Raw genomic sequence first — 26,162 nt, forward strand, 5'->3', positions numbered from 1 at the left:
TCACCTCTGAGCCGGTGGTCACACATTCCGGGCTCACTCCCTCGCTCGCTCGCACGCACCGCGGTTATTTGCTGCTGCTGCTGCCTGCCGCAACCGCTCTTAAGTTTCAGAATGGCAAACAAATGACCCGACTACTTTCGAGGTGAATTCGCCACAATGGGCAGTGGCGTAGCGTGGGTTGGAAATTCCCCCCCCCCCCCATTTTTAACCTCTCCCCCCCGACTCCGTAGCCATGCACCAAGGCCTCCCCATCCCTGGCCCATTGGCCCCGATTTAGTGGCACGGCCGACTCACCCCACAGCTACGCCACTGCCGATGTGTCCTGAATAGCAACAAGCAGGGCCTCATCTTCTTGGTTCTTTCGGTAAAGTCACGTAGAAGGGAAATAATAAAATAATAACAATAAAACATAATAAAATCATTCTCACGACGGTTTCGGCCACGACGCAAGCAGCCGTCCTCAGGTGAAGAACAGGTCTGTCGGAAAGACAGCGTCTGAATGAATACCACCAGGCTTGGCAGCGTATATTTAAGTACTTATTATTGTATTATTTCTCTTCTACGTGACTTTACCGAAAGAACCAAGAAGATGAATTCCTGCAGTCACGAAAGCTTTAAGTCGAAGCAGGGCCTCATTTCCCAGTATTAATTGTCGGCATAAGGCACTACCACTAGATTACATGGTGACAACTACGCACAATAATCCTATATTATTGTACCCGGTATTCGTATAATCCTATGAAAGATGTAGGACAAAACGAGGTGCTTTTGATGGGGCTGCCAAAATAATTTTCGGAACAAAACGTTTTCTGCGCTGTTCCAGCATGTAACGAAGCACTCGTCACGGGCCAAGGTTTTTTGTTTTGTTTTGCTGAAGGCGAGGTTGGATGTCCACGGTGGCTGCCGACGTCTCTGTCACTCGACGCGAACGCGCCTACTGCAAGAAATGCCATATTGCAATTGAAGTCGATCCTATTTTTTTTTTGCCAACGACGGCTCGTGCCACGTGCTAGGCGATAAACAAGTGCAGGGTCGCAACAACAAAGATGAACGCGATAATTGGTTCTTTACCCTTCTATCTGGCAACAAAACTGACACCTTTTTACAAGGAGTCATGTTTGCATAGACCGCAATACCTGCAGTCATAAATACAAACAAAAGACATAATGTGCACTGTCCTTGAAGTTGATTGGTCCACACCCGAGACAGCTTTCCTTAGAGCCTAGTCTCACATGGGTTGGACCAGAAGACGCCAAAAGGCGCACGTTGCCAGATAGAAGGGTAAAGAACCAATTATCATATTTTTACTGGCAAATGAGGTCCCCATAGTAAAGATGAACGCCATTAGAACGGGTGGGGTGGGCGTGGGCGTAAAATCTCTGCAGAAAATAAAATGTAATAAAAAAAATACCAAAAATGGGTATCATGCGAAAGCCGCTGGGGAGATTGGCATCGTAATCTCCTCGCGTCCAAACAGAGCTGGCGAGCCATCGACAAAGGGCGAGGTCTCCCATTCATAGTTGATTTGAAAGACGTGGGTGGCGAGTGGGAAGGGAGGGGATGGGGTTGTTGTTGTTGTTGGTGGTGGGAGCAGTAGGGGGGTTATCGCGCCGCGCGACGAACCCGGCGAGCCGAGTTCGATCCCCGCTCTCGGCCAACACCAGTGGCGATTATCTGAAACGGTCCTGGGGCTCCGCTAGGTCTACTCGACCTCAAATGAGTATCTGGTGATGTGTGTAAACATCGACAAATGCTGCCGGGCGTGGTGTTTGCCACCCACGTCGCCGTGGGCCGTGCCGGCCTTCATAGGTGCTACTCGCGAACGGTACTTTCCCCAACAATCCGATAAAGCTATACGGGGGATCTTTGTCTTTGGAGGGGTGTACCGGTTATTAGCTGCGTTGCAAGATTACACCACCCCCGCCCCTTCTTTTCAGTATCACTTTGCTGACTCTTAAGATGTACACGAGGCCATCACATATTTTGTCAGAACAACTAAAAGCAGCGAAAAAAAAAGCTAAGTGGGTGCTTCTCGGTCACAAAATTGGTGCTCATCTTTGCCGCTGCCGCCGCCACTGCTGTAAAACAAACGGCGGACGGCGATTTTGCCCGTGGCCGCTGTAAGTGATGATCGTTGTTAAGGCTCGTGTCAGCTGCAGGGCTTTGTGCACATTACAAGAGCCCTTCTCAGAGGACAGGTTCCCAGATTTATAGCCGAGGCCGTCCATCCCCCACCCACCCACAACCCAAATAAAAAAAAATCCCGAGCGTGGGGATAATGTACGTCGGGGTGTACGAAGCGTGGATTAATACAGAGCTGCAGCATTGTGGGATGTTACAATATCCAGTTGTGATGCACACAGCGCTGTGTGAACCTGCGACCACGTCCCTGAACAGCGGGCGCATTTGATCCATCGAGAGAGGCAGTCGGTCATGGGCAGAGGAGAAGGGGAACGCATCGAGGCCTGGCCTTGAACAGGGGCAGGGAGTCGATAGCATGGACGGCTGGGGGAGAGAGTTCCAGACAAGGGGGGGGGGGGAGCAGAGGAGAAAGATCCACGCCTCGGCTGACTGGCTGCTCCGACAGAAGACGCCTTCTGGGAGACGGTCTGCATCATCGTGGAGACGATGCAAGGAGCGGAGAGATCTGGGAGAGAGCTCGGAGCGAGAGTGATCCACGGTCTGACAAAGGAAGGCGAGCGCTTCCATAAGAATGGCCTTGTCAGAAACCTGACTGTGTGGGGTTAATCGAGACCATGTGTGGAGCAATAGGAGATTAGCCCACCGAAGAGCCTTTTAAGGAAAGGGATGTCGAGGTAGGATGAAATCGTCAAGTGATGAGAGAGCACCCAGAACACAGTACATTAGCAACATTGAGTACCGTCGATGGCTTTCCCATTAGGTTGAATACGAGTGCGACAATCTGTAACCGCCGCCCACGTAACGTGTCGTCACAAACGCAACCTGTAAATAACTTCCCAGTTCCTCATGTTTTTGCTGCAGTGGGGCTCGGCCCGCGCGCGAGTGCGGATCACGAAGCTTTGACGGCGTTTTAAAGAGTTGCTGCCGCGTGCCGATTAGCACGCGGACACGGCACCCGGGCCGAGATCAGGAATTTAACCAGCAATTACCACCGCACAAAGACAAAGATCCCCCCCCCGTGTAGCCTTAAGAGACTGTTGGGGCAAGTGCTGTTAGCGAGCAGCACCTATGAAGGCCGGTACGGCACACGAGGGGGTGGGTGGCCAGCACCACGCCCGGATGCCTTTTCCTCCCCAGTTGTGATGTTAACACACCGCACTAGGTACTCTTTTGAGGCTGAGTCTACCTAGGGGAGGCCTAGGAAAAGTTAAAATACTCGTCACTGGTGTTGGTCGTGAGTGGGAATCGAACTCGGATGGGTGGGTTCGTAGCGCAGCGCGCTAACCACGACGCTTCCGCTCCCCACGCACATACGCGCATACACACACACACGGACACACACAAACACACATTCACGCGCTCAAACACGCGCACACACACAAACACTCATACACGCGCACACACACACAAACACACATACACGCACACACACAAACACACATACACGCGCATACACACACACACGGACACACACAAACACACATTCACGCGCTCAAACACATATACGCGCACACACACGCACACAAACACACATACCCGCGCACACACGCACAAACACACACGCACACACAGACACACGCACGGACACACGCGCACACACACAAACACACATACACGCGCACACACACAAACACACATACACGCGCATACACACACACACGGACACACACAAACACACATTCACGCGTTCAAACACATATACGCGCACACACACGCACACAAACACACATACACGCGCACACACGCACGGACGCACACACACAAACACATACACACGCGCACGGACACACACGCACACACACATACACACATACACACACGGACACACACGCACAAACACACATACACGCGCAAACACACACACACGGACACACACGCATACACACACACATACATACACGCGCACACACACACACGCACGCGCCGTCCATTACACTCAATTAACGTCACCGTTTATTGAAGGGGCTGGCCGAGAATTCATTTGCAGCATTAAGCCGTCCCAGCCAGCACTTAGCCCGCTATGAAGTGTGTGTGTGTGTAGATTATTGTTCTAAGAATCATGTTTGTGACCGTAATTATATACATTTTGTCATGTTTAAACGTGACGGTTTATTGATATGAACACACACGCACATGGGCGCGCGTACTAACACGGTCCTAAACATATATTATATCCCACTTGCCGTACATAAGGTTTACAAATTATCAACAAAAATGTAAACGAATTTCACGGGCCTTCTAGTTAACTGTGCCAGCGGTGATTTTTTTTTTACCTTTAGCCAAGGCCGTAATTATAATATATATTGGTGGGACACATCCCCCCCCCCCCATATTCAAATATGCTCAAAATAGATTTCTGTTTATATGATTGTGGTTATGGTTGTACTTAATTAATCCCGAATCTCTGCCATTACATACAATGAGACAAGAAAAGGTAGAAAAGAAAAAAACTGAGCAATGCAATACAATACACTATTAGACATTATTGTAAAAAATAAATAACAAGTCCATCCTCTGTGTTAGCGATTTTTTTTTCCATATTTTAGGCAGGAAATGGCAGGAATGAGTTTTCAAATTTAGATATTGTTTTCTAGATTTGAAGCTTTCGTGACTGCAAGGATTCATATTCTTAGGTTTTTTCGGTAAAGTCACGTAGGTAAAACATTAAAATTAATAAAAGTAAGATAAAATAAAAATCACGACGGAGACTTGTGTTGCCTCCGAAACGTCGTGATTTTTATTTTATTTTACTTTTATTAATTTTAATGTTTTACCTACGTGACTTTACCGAAAAAGCCTAAGAATATTAGATATTTTTTTCTGTGGGGGGACCCCCAGACCCCCTGGAAGATTTGGTCCCCCCCCAATGTTGACTCCATGGCTACGGCCTTGCCTGGCGAGGTGTTGTTGCAGAGTGCCTCTTGACTGATGGATTCTGTGATAACCCTGAGATGCGCAGCGACCAGGAGATGGCAACACCGCGATAGATGAATAATGGATGTGCATCACGCACGCGCGTTATGCATGCGCATTGTTACGTTGATTAGGGGCCGTCCATAAATGCCGTCACGCATCTGGGGGTGGAGGGGGGGGTCAGACATTTGTGACGATGTGTGACGAGGGGGGGGGTTTGAGAAATGTGACGTCACATCAAAATGCGCAACTTGAAATTAATATAGACAACGCGTTCTACTTAATGAAATTTACTTTTTTAAATAAATGTTTTCTCCTACAACATCAGAGTGCAGCGCCACATTAAATACGCACTACAATGACAATAGTTTAAAGCGATTTGAAGTATGTTTATTTTGGTGGGGGGGGGGGGGACAGAGCTTTCTGACGTCATATTTGAGGGGGGGTCTGACTTTATGTGACGCCGTGTGACGATGGGGGGGGGGGGGGGTCAAAAATCGTCCAAAATGTCCAAAATCGCGTGACGTCATTTATGGACGACCCCTTAGCTGTGAATAACCCAACCAATAATATAGGCCCAGTTTAACACGTAGTAGGCTTTCGCGACCAATCATCCATAATAGAGTTTTTTTGGGTTAGATCGCGTAAATATATACATGTGTCGTTAAACCCGCCACCACCCGACACAGCTAACTAGTAAGGGTTGTCACGTGACGAATTGGCCACGTTCTGTTCACGTGACAGCCCTTACTAGTTGGCTGTGTCGGGTGGTGGCGTGATTGACGACACATTTATATATTTACGCGATCTAACCCAAACAAACCTCTATTAATATAGATCGATTGTAATTTATATGAATGCATTAACCCCCCTCCCCCTCCGTCCCCTCTTCTCTTCGCACGTGATTGGCTCACAAAGTGACGATGTCATATTTATCCGTATATTTAAGACCGAAACATGAGGATCTCTCCATAACTCTGGCTGTCGCCTGATGGGGCTGGTTGGAAATACCGGCGAAACGTACAGGGACTCCTCTACTTACGAACGAGTTGGGTTCCAGAGGTTCTGTTCGTAAGTCGATTGGTTCGTAAGTTCAACTTTACCAAACATGTTAACACGACATGTACACTAAACACGGGGAATGGCTTTAAAAGTTGTATAATCTCCTGTAGATGTAGACGCCACTGGTTCTTCACGTTCTGCAGATGTAGATGCCACTGGTTCTTCACGTTCTGCAGATGTAGATGCCACTGGTTCTTCACGTTCTGCAGATGTAGACGCCACTGGTTCTTCACGTTCTGCAGATGTAGACGCCACTGGTTCTTCACGTTCTGCAGATGTAGACGCCACTGGTTCTTCACGTTCTGCAGATGTAGATGCCACTGGTTATTCACGTTCTGCAGATGTAGACGCCACTGGTTCTTCACGTTCTGCAGATGTAGATGCCACTGGTTCTTCACGTTCTGCAGATGTAGATGCCACTGGTTCTTCACGTTCTGCAGATGTAGACGCCACTGGTTCTTCACGTTCTGCAGATGTAGACGCCACTGGTTCTTCACGTTCTGCAGATGTAGATGCCACCACCGCCATCTATTGCGCGGCGGTTGAACTTACGACTCTCGGTCCGAACGGGAAACTGGACATATCTCTGAAAATCTTGATTTGAAGCTTTCGTGACTGCAGGAATCCATACTCTTTGGTTCTTTCGGTAAAGTCACGTAGGTAGAAAAAAATATATAGATAATATGACATATTAAATAATATGATATGATATATTTTTTGTTTTATTATATTTTCTACCTACGTGACTTTACCGAAAGAACCAAAGAGTATACAGTACATATATATCTGAAAGTTCGTAATTCGAATGTTCGCAAGTAGAAGATTCCCTGCACTCGAATGGTAAATGTTGTGGGATTACTATCCAACAGACAACCGGTGTGCTGAACTAGTAAAGAATTGGCTCGCTTTGTTTTACGTGACGAACCAAACCAATTGGCCGTGGCGAGCGGTGGCGGGTTTAACAACAGTTATATTCACTCGATCTATACACTCTATTGTGACCGCGATATCGATGTATTGATACTCTTAAGTTTTTTTCGGTAAAGTCACGTAGGTAAAAAATACAATTAAAAGTTATTTTATTTTCATGATTACTTTTATTAACTTTTAATTTTATTTTTTACCTTCGTGACTTTTTAACACGTACGCTTTCGCGACCAATATTATTCATAATCAACGTTTTTGGGTTTAGATCGCGTGTGACGATGGGGGCTTTACCGAATAAACCTAAGAGTATGAATCCTTGCAGTCACGAAAGCTTCAAATCTAGAAATAGATGTATTGATCGATCGGCGGGGTTTTCTCCGGCGCTGCGGTTTCCTCCCGGCATGCCACTTCACAAGTGGAAATGGCGAAACGTCACGAAATGCAGGGGCTCTCCTCGAAACGGGGGGTGTTGATGAGACCCAGTTGCGGCCTTCTGGAATAAAAGGAAATCCCGCACCTCCGATTAGTCATCACGGTTGGTTACGTACGTTGCGAAATAAGTTCAACATACAGACATACGTACACATGTTCTAGAATTATTTATTTAGCTGGTTCCACCTGAAGTCATATGAAGACAAATGCTTCGTGGATCATACCGCGCGTAGTTTCGGCACGGTGTCCGACGTTTCATTCCACGTGCCGGGAAGAACTTCCTCCGAGCACGTGGAGCGAAACGTCGGACATCCACCGCACGACTACAAACTTTTATTCTTCCGATTCAGAACTCCAACTTTTGCTGGTCAATCGACGCAAATATCAGTTCATCAACTTAGTCTCATCGGGAATAGATGTTTAAACAAAAAAAAAGAACAACCCTTACTCGTTTCATCATGGGACCTCCTTTGCCAGTACCAAAATATACTAATAGGGTTTTTCCTACCATATGAAACTAGGCTCCAAAGAAAGCTGTCTCTGGTGTGGACCAATCAGTTTCAAAGACAATGCATAAATTATCAGAGTATTGTTTTTTGTTTGCATTTGACTGCAAGTATTGTGGTTAATGTAAGCATGATTCCTTGCAAAAGGTGTCAGTTTTGTTGCCAGAAAAAAGGGGAAAAACCCTATTAGTATAACCCTTACTCGATTCACTTTCGTACGACATCACACACAAGGGGAGTTTCGCAGCGCACAGGGACACTGACGGTGGGAGGCGGTCCAACAATAATGGTGGAGTGGCAGCAAATGAACGGAACGCGCCCGAGTGGACGACCGTGGAGAGCGATTTAAATCAGTCCGGACTGAGATGGTGACGGGTAAATTTATTACATGGCAGGATCGTAATCACAGTGCGGAGTTTTACTTCTATATTTGGGGGGTGGGTGGTGGGGGCAGCGATTCGCTTTAACCCTCACATTATGAATCGCGTATATAATGAATTAATTCATGTTAATTGTAAACAACTGAAAATAAATTAAGAAATGTGTTCAGTTTGGGGGTGAGAGGCATTGCCCCCCCCCCCCGTGCCCTCCCCCCCAGGCAGAACTCCGCCCGTGATCGTCATAGATTATTGGGGGCGACCTTGGGAGGAAGCTGCCATCCAGCAGTGGATTGGTCAAGGCTGCTGCTGCTGCTGCAGACGGCACCCCCCCCCCCACGGCCACCGCCTCCCACTCGCAGTGATCCACGGGGGGCGTGGCTAGAGCCACGAATAGGGCGGAGCCGGGCGGCCGAGTCGCCACTGCATTGGTCGATGGGGGAACCCGCTCCTTAACGGCGCGACCAATTGCACCGGCACAGGAACACCCGACGGCACGGGGCCCTTCGCTGGGGTCTGCGCGTATCCAGTGCGCTGGGGGAGGGAGGGAGGGGGGGAGGGAGGGGAGAGGGGGGTTCGGGGGCGGGGCTCGGGGATAAGAAGCGCGCCGCCCCCCCCCCCCTAGACACGCACCTGAGCGCCGTTGCTGCCGCTCTCCGCTCGCAATGCGCCCCGCGCCCTCGTTCCGCACGGCGCTCTCACAGTGCCAGGAGAAGTCTCCGGGACCCAGGAGTTCCTCCTGCTCCTCCTCAGCAGCAGCAGCAGCAGCCCCGGGGGGGAGAGTGACCGAGCTTCACCTCTCACGGTAAATGACAGACCGACCGGCTGAGCTGCGGAGGGAAGTGAGGGTGAGGAGAGGGGGGGTGGAAGTGGTGACTGTGGATGGAACGCGGAGGAGGAAGGATCACACCGTCGTCGCTGGCGGTGCGCGCGGGCGACGAGCGAGGAGCGATCCGCGGCCGCGTGCGCCGCGCATCCCGGATGAGACGGTGGCGCAGGTGTGCAGGTGTGTGCGTGTGTGTGCAGGTTTGTGCAGGTGTGTACAGGTGGGGGAGCGGTAGCGTAGCGGTTAGCGCGCTGCGCTGCGAGCCCGGCGAACCGAGGGAGATTCCCTCTCACGGCCAACGCCAGCGACGATTGTCATTATCCGACACCGCACCTCCGATTAGCACGGGTGGCTACGTACGGTGCGAAAGAAGTTCAACATACATAGATACAGCCCTGGGCTTCCACTAGGTCGGCTCGGCCTTTAATGAGTACTTGGTGCGGTGTGTAAACATTTTCACTAGGGAGACAGAGGGCCGGGCGTGGTGCTGCACCACCCACCCCCTCGTGTAGGTTCTACTCGCTAACAGCACTTGCCCCAACAGTGTGGTAAGGCTATACGTGGGATCTTTGTGTGTACAGGTGATAGCTGTGTGTGTGTGTGGTGCGCGCGCACGGGCGTCAGTACAGGTGCGGTGTCGTTGAGCGCCTACAGGTAAATGCGCGCGTGTGTGTGTGCGTGTGTGTGTGTGCGTGTGTGTGTGCGTGCGTGTGCGTGTGTGAGCGTGTGCGTGTGTGTGTGTGCGTGTGTGTGTGTGCGTGTGTGTGTGTGCGTGTGTGTGCGTGCGTGTGTGCGCGTGTGTGTGTGCGCGTGCGTGTGTGTGCGTGCGTGTGTGTGCGTGCGTGCGTGTGCGTGCGTGCGTGTGCGTGTGTGCGTGTGTGTGTGTGCGTGTGTGTGTGTGTCAAGGCGATATCTGTTCGTGTGTGCAGCTGTCTTTGTCTGCAGATGTGTGCGTGTATCGGTGTGTGTGCGCATGTGAACGTGGGGGAGCGGTAGTGTAGTGGTCATCGCGCTGCACTACGAACCCCGGCGACCCGAGTTAAACTCCCGGCCGCGACTGACGAGTGATATCAGTGGCGAGTGACCTTTCGGAACTTGCTACACTCCACAGCCCACCTCCCCCTTTGCACTGTTTCTCCGCTAACCGACGCTTGTCCCCTAACGGTCTATGGACGCTATAGGAGCACTCGTTGTGTTATTTGTAGTCGTGCAGCGATGATCATTATCGAGTGTCCCGCGAGCTAAGATGTTGACGTGAGCGAATGTGTGTGTACAGGTGAGTGTCGTTGTGGGTGCGTTGTGTGACTATCTGGTGCGGGAGTGGAGCGGTGAGCGCGCTGTGTGAGCGAGCTCGAATCCCGCTCGCGGCCAACACCAGTGACAATTATCTGAATCGGTCCTGGGCACCCCCCGCTACCCTAGGTCGACTTAGCCTCAAATGAGTACCTGGTGCGGTGTGCAAACATCGCCACTAGGGAGACAAAGGCGGCCGGCGTGGTGCTGGTTACTCAAACCAATCTTGTGACGCTTCCGGCCTGAATGTGTGCTCGCTGACAGCACTTGTCCCCAAGAGTCTGTGTGGGCTACACGGGGGAGCTTTGTCTACGTTGTGTCTCTGTGTGTGTATATATACAGGCGAGTGTCGGCTAGGGGGGCGATAGCTTCGTGGTTAGCGGCACTGCGCTATGAACCTGGCGACCCGAATTCGATTCCCAAACACGGCCAGCCTTCGGGGCGAGTCGTATCGAAGCCGGTCCTGGGAGCCTCCCCTAAGGTGCACTCGGCCCCACGACGAGTTCCTGGTGCGGCGTTGTCAACATCGGCACTGGGGGAGACAAAGGCGGCCCGGCGTGGGTCTTGGCCACACCACCCACTCGCGCGACGTTCCGGCCTTAAATAGATTCTCGCTGACAGCTCTTGAGCCAACATTCTCTATGTCTGCCTATTGGGGGGGGGCCTTTGTCTTCTTCGTGTGTGCAGGAGGGTGAAGTTTGCAGGCGTCTGTTCCTGCCGCTTTGAACGTCCGGCCCTGCCTGTTGCGCAACCCCTAATTGCGGTGTTGATCCGCGTCCGCCGCTACACGCAGCTGTGTACACACACACACACGCGCTCGCCAAGTATTGTAAATAATAATGGTTATCCGAACGTTAATCCCTTTGTCAATTAACTGCTGGATGAATGCCCCCCCCCCCGTCCCCCAGCCCATGCTGTTGGAGGCTGTGTGGACAAAGCGTCACCGCCGCCGCTCGTTGTGTGGGTTGCTTAACCTGGCCGGATGGTTGTTGAGTCGAGGTCCAGTTGAGCCGTGGCCCGGAATCCAACTCGGGCTTTGCTTTGCTTTCGTGTCGCGAGTGCACTAATTACTCCGCCTCGGTGGTAAATTATCGAGCGCGCTCGTGAAGACACCGCCGTTGTCGGATTGCTGCCGAGAAACGCGAACGGGGAAAGAGGCACTTGGAGCCAACGGACAGATTTCCCGATACATATCGATACTTTCTCCTTTGTTGGGAATGCATCCAACGTGAATTACCCAACACGCACAGCGCGGTTCGTGTGTACAGCGCGAGCGCTTATGGTGCGTGAATGGGCGCAAGCCAAATTTAGTGGCCATTAAACAACTCCCTACGACCCCCCCCCCCTCGAGCCTTCGCACGAGGCGATACGATCCGAGGCGATCCAGTCCCAGTGGCTGCTGTGCGCGCCTTGCATGTTCGCCTCTGGCCACAATCACCTGCCTCGCCTCGCCACATCTGGGCAGACAAAGCGGGCGTTTGAGCCTCGTGGGTTCTTGGGCCGCCGCGATGCTTCGTCGTGGGCAGCGGAGGGCAGGGCAGCACAGCAGCACGTTGTTGTACTGTACTATGCTTCCAAGTCTATGCTCCCTTACTTCACCGACCAGCACGGCGAAGCGTTGGCAGGCAGCTGCTGAGGGCGGCCCTCGACTAGCAGTGGGGTTGACAAAGACGGAGATGCCCCGTGTAGCCTTAACAGACTGTTGGGGCAAGTGCTGTTCGTGAGCTCCTATGAAGGCCGCCACGGCACACTAGGGGGTGGGTAGGCAGCACCACGCCCGACCGCCTTTGTCTCCCTAGAGTGCATCACCGCACCGGGTACTCATTTGAGGCTGAGTCGACCTAGGGGAGGCCCAGGACCGGTGCAGATAATCGTCACTGGTGTTGGTGGCCGTGAGCGGGAATCGAACTCGGGCCGTAGCCATGATCCTAGCGCAGCGCGCTAACCGGCACGCTACCGCTCCCCACGGCGGGGTTGCCATAAGGGGTCGCATACGCGAGCGAGGCGGTGCGTCCCCAATGGGCAGACCACCCCCCACCACCCCCCGAGCTGAACGCGTGGTCACCGTCCCCGGGTGGTGCTGGTGCGACGGATGCTGCCGGCTGTGTCCCTCGTGGCGGAGGAGCAAGCTGCTGCGCCACTCGTCGGGACGAACCGTGGCATTGGTGGACGGAAAAGTGGGGCGGTGTTGCCGAGCCCCAGGAGAGCTCACCTACTGTATGATCTCATAATAGGCAGCAGCAACATCCGCCTCCGCCTGTGGGCATTGAACCTGGCGCACACGCAACGCACACGCAAGTGATCCTTTACCCGGCTGGTGCCGTGCCAACGCATGTCTTCGCATCATTTGTCCATAGGCTAGAGCAGAAAGCGGTACCGACTAAGGTAGAAAACATATCAAGTCACACCGAGTAATTCACGTGGCCAATAAGAGTGGATTGGTTGATAACCAAATTATTTCGAAACGTGATCACATTATTCACTATTATCAGCCACATAAAGCAATTGGAAACCTGGAGGTCACCAATTGGCATACATAAATTGGTAACCACCAAAGTCCGCTGGTACCGACAAGTGAAATAGCTGGTGGAGGCTCATGGACTAAATACATTTCGGGTCCTCAAAGGTCCTCTGCATATGAAGGAGAGGCGTGCGAGGGTGCAGGCGCGGGGGAGTGATGTGGGCCATGCAGATGAAACATTCACGGGGCTGTGCGTGGAGCCGGGAGAGAGCAGTGGTTGCAAATGACGATGGTTCCCACCTCTTAAACGGTGCTCATGACCCACCGCGCCAGGCTGCGCTTTCCCCACGTTTTTTGAGTTTTCTTTCCGTTCAGTTGCAAATTGTCGTTACGTTTTGCGCGTGCCTGATTTTTTTCTCCTGATTTTCCCCTACACATTTACAATCGACGTGCGTTTTATAGTATTTGGCTATTATAATTTTCCACGTGATGAGAAGCCACTTCGTTGAGCTATCATTTGTGGCAAGGTCGCTTCTGAAAAAGAGCTACGTAGCTCGGTGTTCCTTACCTGGTCAAATAAAAAATAGTTTTTTTAATTTTGTTCCGCGACGTCCCACGTGACATACAGCGCACTCTGCGTGGCACGTGGGACCGCGCGTACACACGCAGCATTTATTTATTAACCTCAACACTCTGTGCTTCATGTGGAACACGCAAGTACATGGACATTCGTGTTCAATCACTGACTGCTCGCTTGCTCGTCCATCCAAATGCCTGCCGGCTCGTGTTTTCGCTCGCTCGCCTACCCACTCAAGCATCCGCTCGCCACTTGCTCGCTCGCTCAAATATTAATTCGCCCACGCCACTTTTCATTCACTTGCTCACCTACCAAAATACCCACTTGCCCACCTAAATACTCTCTCGCCCACTCAAATTTGTAATCGCTTACCTACCCCAACCATCCCATTCACTCACCTACCAAAATTCTCACCCATCCAACAAAATACGTACTCACCCACAACTGCGCTCCCTTCAATAATTCAAGCAAATTCCACCTCCTTATTACGCACAATGTTACCTGTGTCTTGCTCTAAAAGTATTCATGTTACCACTGCGGCACCAACCTTGCCGTCCATAAAAGTCGGCCAAAACACAAACCTGCGCAAGATATAGACCCAGCAGGGTCCTCCCTGGGATGTTTGGCCGCCATAATTTACGATTACTGCATTTGGATTTGAGTCGCAGGAAATCTCCGAGTACCATCAGAAAACCCGCGCTTACGAGACGGTGACACTCAACACTGCCATCTCCTGGCAACCTCAGAGTTGCAGGCTTACAACTCATTCACATACTAACCATCATGATGGTATCCCAGCTCTGTTACCATTGCACATATTTTCTCCACTACATCGGGCAGCCCCTATAACACAGCCGAGGCACCTGCCTTGCAAGCCAAGAGCTGTTTCGAGGTCGCATAGTATGTTAGCAGCAAGAGTCAGAACATACCTGGCCACAACTTCATACCCCCCCCCCCCTCTTCCTCCCACTTCAGCCGTGTAATTACTGCGTTCTCCGATTATTCAGCCTCCTCCTCGTACGGACTGTGACGGGCGTCCGCAGAGAGCAAGGAAATTTTCCGTGTGCTGCCAACAGCCCCGTGAATGTTTCATCTGCGCGGGCCCCGTTACTCTCCCGTGCCTGCACCCTCGCTCGCGCCTCTCCTTCACAGTGTAAAGTTAAAAGCGCGCGACGGAGATAGAGGGAGGGGGGGAGCTCACCGAAGGGGGGCTCGGATGCCCCCCAAATATCTCTCCTCTCTCTCTCCCGTAAGTGGCGTTTGTTTAATGGGCATCACAAGGCGCGCGTGCTCGGGGTTTGTGTCACGGTGGGCATGGAGGCACGGGTTGGTTGATCCATACGCATCGGTGAAACTCCAAAACCAGCCTGGTTTGATTAGACGGCCATGTATCGGTAGTGCAGCAAGTGGGCACGTGGGTCTATGTGGTGGACCTCGAAGTGTAGGTAACCCCCCTCCACCCCCATGTACGCATTGTTTACAATCTGCTTATGCTTTGCTTTGAAAAAAATATTCGCTCAAAAGGAATTTGCCAATCTTCACGATGAATGCAAGTCTCCTCCTGAAAAGGTCACGGGACACAGTAAGGCTCTCATGGATGCATAAATTATAGCCTTCTGATAATTATTCTTATTTTTACTATGGCTTTGGACATTTGTGATGTTCATAGTTTGCCTTTGAGCAGAAATCTTTCTGAAAATTCGCAATTCATTTGGGTGTGTGCGTGTCTAATGCCGTCGTGGGTGATCCATTATTAACAATGTGCTCCATCCCATGCTTGATCTCTTGTTCATCTGTTCCCCTAGATCCACGCGTGAATATTGCAGAGGGATTCAGCTCGTTCACACCAATGCACCGCACACGAGCAAGGAAGGGGCCACATGTTGGAGAAAGGGCAAGCAGTGTGTGGGGCAGAGAAGACGAGTTAACCAAACATAGTCCCCACACCTTGCCCTTAGCCAACCAGCCACGAGTGCTAACTAGCCCGAACTCGAACCCTAATCAACCAGCCACTCAGCCACGAGTATTGGCCGTACCTCGAACCCTAACCAACTAGGCAACCAGACCCTATTCTAGATTTGAAGCTTTCGTGACTGCAAGAATTCATACTCTTAGGTTTTTTCGGTAAAGTCACGTTACCTACGTGACTTTACCGAAAAAACCTAAAAGTATGAACCGGACCCTACCTTGCCTAATCACTAATCCTAACCACAAGCCAACAGCTACTATAGTGCTAGCCCTAACCCTTACCAACGAGTCTTCGACCCTAACCAGCGCAGGCCACAAAGGATAACGGTGGTGGCCGGTGGCACTTCTGGCGCTTCTGGAGTAACCACAGTCGACAAGGGCCGTCCGTCCTTGCGTCGTCTCTCGCTGTTGCCAGTGTCCAGGAGACGACATGCTCGATCTGGGCTCGTCGAGACACGCGAAACGTTGCTTCCGTTGAAAGAGAGGCATTGGGGGCAAAGCACTGGCCGCTGGGCTTGTTGAGTCTGCGGTGCTGTAGGGGTGTGTAGTGTCCCAGTTCACTACCCTGCATGTGGGAAGGGACCCCCCCCCCGCCTTGTATCCGTGTATCGGCAGCGTTATCTGCGGAGCCCAAGTGGTCGGCGCTTATTAACACAGTGTCACCGGACTCCTGCTGCTGCTGCTGCTGCTGCTGCCCGCCAAGCAACACCGAGATAACAAGGAATTTATCAGCCGTGCGAGATTATCCGTCACTGGTGCATTTTTTTTAGAGGCGTACACACACACGTCTGCCTTGCCTTGTGTGGTTCATAGCGCCCATGAAAGTCGCTCGTGGGCTTTGCCCCGCTCTTCATCGGATCGAGCGTCACGCTCCATGGGAGGCGAGTCACTCGGTTCACCAACGCTGGACAGCGAGCACGTGCGAGTGTTTAGCGCGGGACGTGGAGCGAAGTAAAACTTTAGGTTGACCTCTTGCCCTACGACGGAATTTAGTCGGCCAATGGGAACGGCATTTTTTGGGAAGACAAATTCCAAAAAGAAAATTGGGGTTTTTAGTTGTTTCGAATTCTTGTATGTTCTTGCACACAGTGACAATCTGCTCAGGAGCTAAATTCCGATGTCGAAGTCTGCTCGTCACGACGAGAGGGCTTCGTTCGGGAGAGAGAGTTCGTGTAGTTAGGACTATCGTGGTTTCCTCTGCGGTCCATAGTCTGGGTTGCAAGGCCAGAATGGCTCTGCTGGGCTTGTCTTTAAATTCCCATTCATGGAGGAGAGGCGCACATCGGTCTGTCGATGTTCCGATGCGGTCGATGGTTACACCACCAGTGTGTTAGAGAAAATATCAAAGCCAAGAGGTGCAATGTTTGGGGTATCGGATGAGGAGTTTTTTTTCTGGACGTCTGCATTGTCCCACTCTGTTCGCCATAGATTGTAAGCGTATATTTAACTGTGTGTGCGCGAAATGTTTGGCTTTCTAGCTCATCTACACCAGAATTAGTCTTGGTGTCAGTCGGTTTCAATTGTGTGTCTGCGATGCGCTGTATTGTAGCCGCATAATGCCCACCTGACTACTCACCCATCACACTCGGCTCCTCCAATAACCCCTACCCCCTGATCAACGCCTCCCTCTGCCTGAGTCCCCTTCAGCCCCTTCCAAATGCTATCCAAATATGGGGCCTTGTTTAGATGAATCGTGAACGATGGTCATATTGTATCGTGGCTAGCCATTGAACAAAGACGGTCACCGCGTTCCGTGCTTTCAGGGTGCGCTTCTGTGGCCGTCTGGAACGCTCTTCCTTCTGATATTAGAAAGCCACTGGGAGCTATGCACTTTCAAATTCACTCGATTGAAAACTAATTTCTGAAGAACTGCCTATTGTGTTTATTTTGTCCATTTCCGTACCTCTGATTTAGCACCGGTCGGCTGCGTACAGCGAGAAGAAGTCCTACACACATCCAGCACAATTACACACCTTGACTATCGTGCAGTATTCTATTTTAGGCTTGGGGCGTGATGCATCGATCAGTCAATCAAAATCCTTTTTTATTTCTCTTGATCCGTCCAAGCCAGGGTTTCCTTGCGGCAAGCTCAATACGCCATCGGTTTCCACGCGGAGCGAGCCGGCTGCATGCTCACTGTGAGTTTCCCGGCTGCGTGCTCGCTGTAAGCTCGCTCTCTGCATGCTCGATGTGAGCTTGCTCGCTGAGTGCTCGCAAAGTCCTGACTTTGATCTTGCTTCCTGAGTGCTCGTTGCGTGCTAGCCTGGCTATGTGCTCGCTGGCTATGTGCTCGCTGGCTATGTGCTCGCTGGCTATGTGCTCGCTGGCTATGTGCTCGCTGGCTATGTGCTCGTTGGCTATGTGCTCGCTGGCTTTGTGCTCGCTGGCTATGTGCTCGCTGGCTATGTGCTCGCTGGCTATGTGCTCGCTAGCTATGTGCTCGCTGGCTATGTGCTCGCTGGCTATGTGCTCGCTGGCTATGTGCTCGCTAGCTATGTGCTCGCTGGCTATGTGCTCGCTGGCTATGTGCTCGCTGGCTTTGTGCTCGCTGGCTATGTGCTCGCTGGCTATGTGCTCGCTGGCTTTGTGCTCGTTGGCTATGTGCTCGCTGGCTTTGTGCTCGCTGGCTATGTGCTCGCTGGCTTTGTGCTCGCTGGCTATGTGCTCGCTGGCTTTGTGCTCGCTGGCTTTGTGCTCGCTGGCTTTGTGCTCGCTGGCTTTCTCGCTGGCTTGTGCTCGCTGGCTTTGTGCTCGCTGGCTTGTGCTCGCTGGCTATGTGCTCGGCGGCGCCTCGTTGCGTAGGAAACGCGCTGCCATCGCCCGGGGCGGCCGCTTCTAGGTGCGTCGCTGTGTTGACGATGAAATCGAGGATGGCGTCTCTTGGTGTGTGCGTGCGGCATCTCGGCTCGGGTTTCGGGCCCGGGACCGCTCCGTGTGTGCTCAACCTTCACGCCGCGATTGTCACCGCACCGCGGCTGTAGCACGGCCGTCCGGTGGCACGCGATGATCACGGCCCTCTCATTCCATGACGCGGGGCGTGCGGTCACTTCGTTCGTTATAATTGTCGTCGTCGTCGATAAATCAATCGAACGGTCATCGTCAATCAATTGACAGGCTCGGCGAGTGACAGAACAGCCCGTTTGAGCGCGCTGCGCTTGTCCGAGCCTCGAGCTGGCGCCTGGAATGTAGCCTGCCTGCCCGCTGCAAGCGTGCTCACGTCAAGACTTGAGACCCAGTTGTGTCCATGTGCATATAACACATTTATTTAAATATTTGTCCCCCCCCCCCTTACCTTCTTGTGAAGCAACGAGAGATGTGGCTGCATTTATATGCAATGTAAATTGTATTGTAAGAATGACCTGGTTAAATACACTAATCACAAAATAATGTACCCTTCGGTTTGTTCGGGAGTGCGTTAATTAAACACTTTATATATACACAGACACTGTGAATCAGAGCCATTGTTAAACCTTTCATTCGATAAGTTGTACTTATTTCTAAGGCAGACTTGACCCAGTGACAAGGTCTGGCTGCGTCGCACATGAGGCTGGAGGCATGGCCAGCATTATTGAATTATATTCGTGTTTGTGGCTTAAATTCTCACGCTGCTTGTAACCGCTGCCATCGCATAGCGGTGTGCCGGGTATATTCTCGGTCGCTGACCTGGACAGACCTGGCTGAGATTAATCCCTGTTGATGGAACAGAATAAATAAGCGGACGATAAACTCTCCTTCACAAAGCCATGTCCACGTGAAAACTAAAAACAAAGATGTATTTCAAGACAAGCAAACTCCGGTTTCGACACACAACGTCTCATCAGCATGGACAAGCTCGCTTGAAACACAGCTGGTTAACTGCCGATCTTACAAACATGGGACCTCGTGGTGTAGGGTCATCTCGAGAGAGAGAGAGAGATGGGGCGGGGGTGGGGGAGTGAGATACATGCATTTTTGTCATCGTTGTGAATGTTACTGCGCCCGTGACACAGATTATGGCCGAGTCCGGGGTGCCGTGGTGGAGTGGGGTGTAGTCTGTGGAGTCCGTGAGTGTTTTTTTGTGGTCACCCAATTAAACGAACGCTGTGGCACCCATTTTCCCGACCGCGTCCTCTCTCGCCTCGTCACGTCCGCCCTCCCGCCACCAGTTACCACGACGGCCCAGCGTGCCTACCTCGTGCTCCACAAGGCCCAGAAGTTAGCAGCGTTGACTTGCAGAGCGGTTGCTTCGCTGGTGACGATGGTGGCGATGCACGTGCGCTGGCGCTAGCGGTTAGCGCGCGCCGCTGCGCCACGAAACCCTGTGACTCGAGTTCGATTCCCGCTCACGGCCAATGTCGGTGACGAATATCTGAACCGGTCCTGGGCCTCCCCCGTCGATGGTGTAAACACCGCCGCTGGGGAGACAAAGGCGGTCGGGCGTGGTGCTGGCCACCCACCCCCTCGTGTGCCGTGCTGGCCTTCATAGGTGCTCGCGAACAGCTCTTAGCCCAGCAGCACTTAAGGCTATACGGGGGATCTTTGTCTTTGATGCACGTGGACACGCACCACCGTTTGCCTACCGCACTTTGATATTCCTGCAGCGCATACCCCAGTGCAGTGGGTGCACCCAGATGGGCATTCTTGGAGGGGAGCAATCGATATTGTGGGATAATTACTAATTCAAAGATCAGATTTTATTTTTAAAAATCCCAAACAAAAATTTTCAAAAAAATGGTCTGTGACCAAATGACGTCAGGTATAAAAATTAGAGTTGCATGTGTAGTGTGTGTGTTTTAATATTTGATAAGAGTATTATTTAAACATGTCCATCTCTCTTCCTCTCCGTGTATTAAACTATTGTAGCAAGAATACCTAAATGCAATTTAGCTGAGAGCGGCTGTGGGTGTAGTTGCAGTTTTTTTAAATGTCTATCGCTTCATCGCTACATTGACAGAGCTTTGATTTTTAACTTGTGTTCCAAAGCATTTTTGCCATTATGTAATTTAATACCCCCCCCCCCCCCAAACACGCACACTGTCGTGAGTGTCCTGCGCATAAAATAATTATCTGCCCGTGTTTCTGCAGGATGGGATAAATATTGGAGTAAAATCAATCGAGGCGTCCTGGTTGATGCAATAACCGAATGTATTTTCGTCTAATTTGCGTGTGTTGCGCTCCTGCGAGAGGGGACAGGGAGAGTGGTGTGTGGTGTGTGGGTGGTGTGGGTGGTGGTGGTGATATCTGTTGCACGGGGGAAGTTCTCCTGTGCGTCGTATTTTTTATACGCATGGAAAATTCCACAATGCAGAACCCAAGGACGTAGGCCGTAGCCAGATAACGGGGGGTGGGGGGCATGGTGGGGGCATGGTGGGGGGCCATGGTGGAGTGGTGGGGGGCATGGTGGGGTGGTGGGGGGCATGGTGGGGGTGGGCATGGTGGGGTGTGGCATGGTGGGGTGGGGTCATGGTGGGGTGGGGGGGGCATGGTGGGGTGGGGGGGCATGTTGGGGTGGGGGGGGCTTGGTGGGGTGGGGAGGGCTTGGTGGGGTGGGGGGGCATTGTGGGGTGGGGAAGCATGGTGGGTGGGGGGGCATGGTAGGGTGGGGGGGGGGCTGGGTGGGGGGGGGGCTTGGTGGGGGGGGGGGACTTGGTGGGGGGGGGCTTGGTGGGGTGGGTGGGCTTGGTGGGGTGGGTGGGGGGGGGCTTAGTGGGGTGGGTGGGGGTGGGCTTGGTGGGGTGGGGGGGCATGGTGGGGTGGGGGCGCGTTGGCGACGAGGGTACCACGCGGTGGAGGAAATTCGACGCGCGTGCAAAGCGCATCACGCTGGAAAACAAAAACGAACCCCGCCTCCGCGCCGCAGACTGTTGTGTTTGCGATGGGCTCGCGTGAGTCATGGCGAACAAATATGACCGAAGTTTGCAATGGACTTTTCACTGTTATCCCCTCCCCCGCCCCCCTTTGAAGCTTCCAGAAAGCGGGCTTTGCGAGCGATATTTCAAAATCGGCGTCTTTATTTAGACTGGAGGAATCCGGTGAGCTATGAAGCTTTTTCACGCACGTCCAGATGTCCATTTGTATTCCTTTAGAGTCACTCAATAATACCCTGCAGAGGGTCTCTCCAGCGCATTTCCACGAGCCGGTAACTGCAGGGCATTGCCTCCGCAGCTTGAACTCGAACTGCGCTAATATCGCGTGTGCACGTAAATGCAAATGCTTATCCTTAAACGCATGCACGTACTTCTGTGGTGCAACGAGTTACAATTGTTTTGCTTGACTAACGTGTGACGACGTTTAGTTGCCGCAGAGTAACTGAATTGCCCCATCATTTCCTGGAATAATTAACGCATTGCATTGACTCGATGACAGCCCCATGCAGCGCAGTACGTTCTACTTTTTGTATCATGGCTGAGCCTGAATCTGCAAATTGTGTTTTGTGGTCAGAGGGCGGCATCACGGTGGAGCAGCGGCAACACCCGCGCCTCGCAGCAATAAGTGCCTAGGTTCGATCCGGGTGCCTTTTCTTGCATGGAGTTTTGTATGTCCACCCCCCCCCCCCTATTCTGTTTGGGTTTCTTCTCGGTGCTCCAGTTTCGCACACACACACACTCAATATGTAACTGACAATCACCAATACATCCCAATACTGAAACATCACCCGCAAATTTCTCACCTGGGATGACACCTGGAAGCAACATCGCCCCCGACTGCGAAAACTTGGCCGGATCCCACCGGAGAAAGAGTTGAGGCTCGGTGCGGCTTCCCTCGGTAAAGAAGCCGAATAATAAAAAAAAAAAACTCATAATACAACTTTCAAACCTCAGAACACCTCGTGAACGACCTGTCTGCTGTTTCTCATTCCATCTCAGAAGTTCTCCTCCGCATCTCCAGAGAATCTGTCGCCTGGATATGGGAACGTTGCCTTCGCACTCCAACCTGTTGCTGTTCCCTCCCCGTGGCCATGTGGGGGTGGAGCATCCCACTGGGATGTTTGCACACAGCGTTGGTGTACGGTGTTCTTTCTGCTGTCTTTCATTGGATTTTCTGTTTGCACTCAGTCACATATTCAGTTTAAGGTGTATTTTTTTTCATGTTTTTTGTTTGTTGCGGTTGCACCCGAATGGCTCACAGGGCTATACCTAATACATGAACTTGAACTTGAGCCCCGGGGAGGAGCGGAGGCAGAAGGGGCTTCTCAGCGACAGCGGCGCCGAGCCCCTAAGCGCACGCCACTGCCTAACGATGGGTGCATGGAAATTTCAACGGCGAGCCGATACACAAGGCAAGGGCAAGTGCTGTTAGCGAGCACCTGATGAAGGCTGGCACGGCACACGAGGTGGTGGGTGGCCAGCACCACGCCCGGCCGTCTTTGTCTCCCCAGTGGCGATGTTTACTATACACCACGCCAGGTACTATTTTGAGGCCTGAGTCGACCCAGGGGAGGCCCAGCACCGGTTCAGATAATTGTCACTGGTGTTGGCCGTGAATCAAACTCGGGTCGCCGGGTTCGGAGCGCAGCACGCTAACCGCTACGCTACCGCTCCCCACGAACTGATAAACAACAGCAACAACTGCCATTTGCCACTAAGTGGCAGTGACGTTGCCATGGCACTTGTTCCAGGCTCGGTGTACTTTAAGGCAATGTGAAGTGTCGAACGCCCGCTGGAAGTAGGTCATGGGACAGACCCAGGTGCCATGGGTTGAATGCCTGGGATGACTGGCGGATGCACCACCTGTGCCCCCAACTGTGGCAACTTGCTGCTGCTTCAGCCACCCGTCGCTCTGCTCGTTGTTGGGATCATCGCTCCTCTGCCCTCCGTTGTTGCTGGAGGGCGACTGCCTCCAGCTGCCCAGCAGCGTCCTTCACGAGCCTCCACAGAGGCCGATCTTGACACCGCTGGTACCAGTCATCGGCAAGTCCACTTAGCTTCACGTCCTTCCTGTACCACATTACTCCATATCTTCTCTAGCCCGTGCTGCGCCCGTTTAGCCCCCTCGATTGGGCTGAACAAAAGCTGTTTAGGCATGCGGTTGCTGGGCATGCGGGCTACATGACCCAGCCAACGCAGCCTTGCCTGCCGGAGGAACTCACCGATGGAACTTTGCCCAGATGTTTTAAGGATTTGTGAGCTCCTCACACAATCCAGCCTGGTTAAACCCAGGATGGATCGTAGGCAGGCCAGCCTAAATGTTTATAACTGGTGAAGATGCTCCATTAGGGGGGTCCACGTTTCGCAAGCGTAGAGAAGGGAATGAATGACTGTGGCCGAGAAGACCTGAAGCTTCATGTGGAGCGACAGATCAAGCAGCTTCCACACAGCGTTACGCGTTACGCAACCGATGAAAAGATATTGCTGCTCGACTGATTCGGAGTGAGACCTCGGCTGCCAAACCGGAGCTGATAAATGGGCATATAAATAGGTGCACCAAGGGGAAAAGATTTAATCACATTGATATCCTTGCAAATGACTCAATCGGGATTATACAGTCGGTTCTCCTATAACACGGTAAAACACAGCGTTATGTAAAAATCGCGTTGTTGTAGATACTATATAATATAGGGGAATGAACCGGGCAGGTTGAACAAAGACCGAGGTGCGTGGGTAGCATCTAGAAGCATCCCGCAGCATCCCAATGCCTTGTGTGATGCTACGCCGAGGCAGCCGTACAACCGCTTATTCCTCCACGCGCTGTGACGTAGTTCTGTTCACGCAAATCGCGTTATATCCAATTCGCATCCGCGTTTTATATATATAATATATAAAGAGTTCCCTTAACACATTCATCGTGTTATGAAAACACGCAGCGTTTATAGAACAGACTGTACACACACACACGGCAATGTCCCGCCCTTCTCCAAATAGAACTTGGCAGGGACCCATCCTGAAAAGGAGTCGTTGAGATCCGACGGGGCCTTGCTGGGTAAACGAGCGTAGCGATGACAATGATTGCTCACGGCGGAATAAGAAGCGTTCTCCCGCGGTTCACCCTACCGTCCGCATTGGAACATAACGGCAATTGTTGGGTCACGAGCGGTGATATTTTATAATACTGAATAGTTGTCTCTGTTAAACTACTCTTCGTTGCATTGCTGCAATGTATCGGTGATTCGTCGCTAAATGCAGTTCACATTCATCCTCGCAAATGACTGACAGTGCAGTAGTGCATTCGTAATAGAAATTAACATTTCATTTAAATTGGTTTCTCCAAGACTTGAGCCGTGAGGATCTCAGCAAAATTCGTTAAGCCTGGTGGTTAAGTCGTGCGATTGGAGACTACCTGTGCACGCCTGGTGTTGTGAGCATGGGTCAGTTGAGGTGGCAGTGATACGGTGGTACAGCGATGCATTCTGGGATCTATCTATAATCAAGCTCTGAAAGTATCTTCCTCGTATGGCTGCTGGGTTCTCTAGCTCGTTTTTCAGAAGCGACCTGGCCACAAATGATATCTCAACAAAGTTTATTGAGGCTTTCTAGATTTGAAGCTTTCGTGACTGCAAGGATTCATATTCTTAGGTTTTTCTGGTAAAGTCACGTAGGTAAAAAAATAAAATTAAAATTAATAAAAGTTAAATAAAAATCACGACGTTTCGGAGGCAAAGATAGAAGCTTGTGTTGCCTCCGAAAAGTCGTGATTTTTTTTTTATTTTACTTTTATTAATTTTTATATTTTATATTGTTTCACCTACGTGACTTTACGGAAAAATACTTAATTTGGAGCTTTCGTGACTGCAGAAATTATTCTTTGGTTCTTTCGGTAAAGTCACGTATAAAGAGAAAAAACCTAAGAATATTTATTGAGGCTATATGGCGAATCGTTGTCTCTGCGTATGCAGTCGAGTAACAGTTCATCGATGGTTGGAGCATCAGCTGGATCCCACCGAGAGCCACACAGTTGGACACAACTCACACTGCCAGTTGGCGTCTTGGTAATATAGTCAACTTGGCTGACAATGCTTTTGTGCAAACCCATGAGCAATTGAAACTACAACTATTTTTTATTTTACTGTGTAAGCCCCACTGAGATATATAGCTCTTTTTTCAGAAGCGATCTGGCCACAAATGATAGCTCAATAAAGTGGCTTATCATGTGGCAATTTATAGCATCCAAATACTCTAAATGCATGTTTCTAAATGCAGAGGGAAAAACCGGAGGACCCGGAGATAAATCCACGTAACCACAGGGAGAACATGAAAACTCCAAATATATACATGTAGGTGTCAGGGTCGGGATCGAGCCCAAGATCGCCTGCATACCAGATGAGGTAGTTAACATCTCTCCACTGCTTGACGTAAATTGGCACTGTGGCTATAGAGAACATGACACTTTTGCTGGTGGAAGGGCATTCACTAGAGCGAGTGCTATAGAGGGCATTCTGTCGACTCTTCCGCGTTTGACAGGCGTGTCACAAGAGGTGACAGTAACCACAGTTTCCCCCTCCCCCTCACCCACCTGCACTTGCGACCTGCTAATGGACTAACTGTGGTGTTACTGGGTTTACACTCGCCCAGAGGTGGTGGATTCTTAAGAAACGTGCCCCATTGTTTCAACTGCCGCGCCGATCGATCAAATGGGACCACTAGGGACCTCCGGATGTCCATAGCACCACGACAGCTCCCCTCCTGTGAGCTGGACAGCAAGGTTAATTTAATAATTCCCCCCCCCCCTCACCCACAACCACCCCACCCACCCCATACCGAAA

The 26,162-nt window shown here is 51.5% G+C and overlaps 1 protein-coding gene across 1 annotated transcript in view; it reads left to right on the plus strand.

The window, feature by feature from the left end:
* Positions 1 to 9,198: 9,198 nt before the first annotated feature.
* Positions 9,199 to 26,162, plus strand: part of LOC133349786 (leucine-rich repeat-containing protein 3-like) — a 57,702-nt gene continuing 40,738 nt past the window's right edge. The window contains 1 exon segment of the mRNA XM_061563530.1: positions 9,199 to 9,365. The gene's annotated coding sequence lies outside the window, so the exon portion shown is untranslated.

This window comes from Lethenteron reissneri, chromosome 31, assembly GCF_015708825.2.
Source record: "Lethenteron reissneri isolate LAM-NWPU_2019-01 chromosome 31, ASM1570882v1, whole genome shotgun sequence".
Taxonomy (NCBI): domain Eukaryota; kingdom Metazoa; phylum Chordata; class Hyperoartia; order Petromyzontiformes; family Petromyzontidae; genus Lethenteron; species Lethenteron reissneri.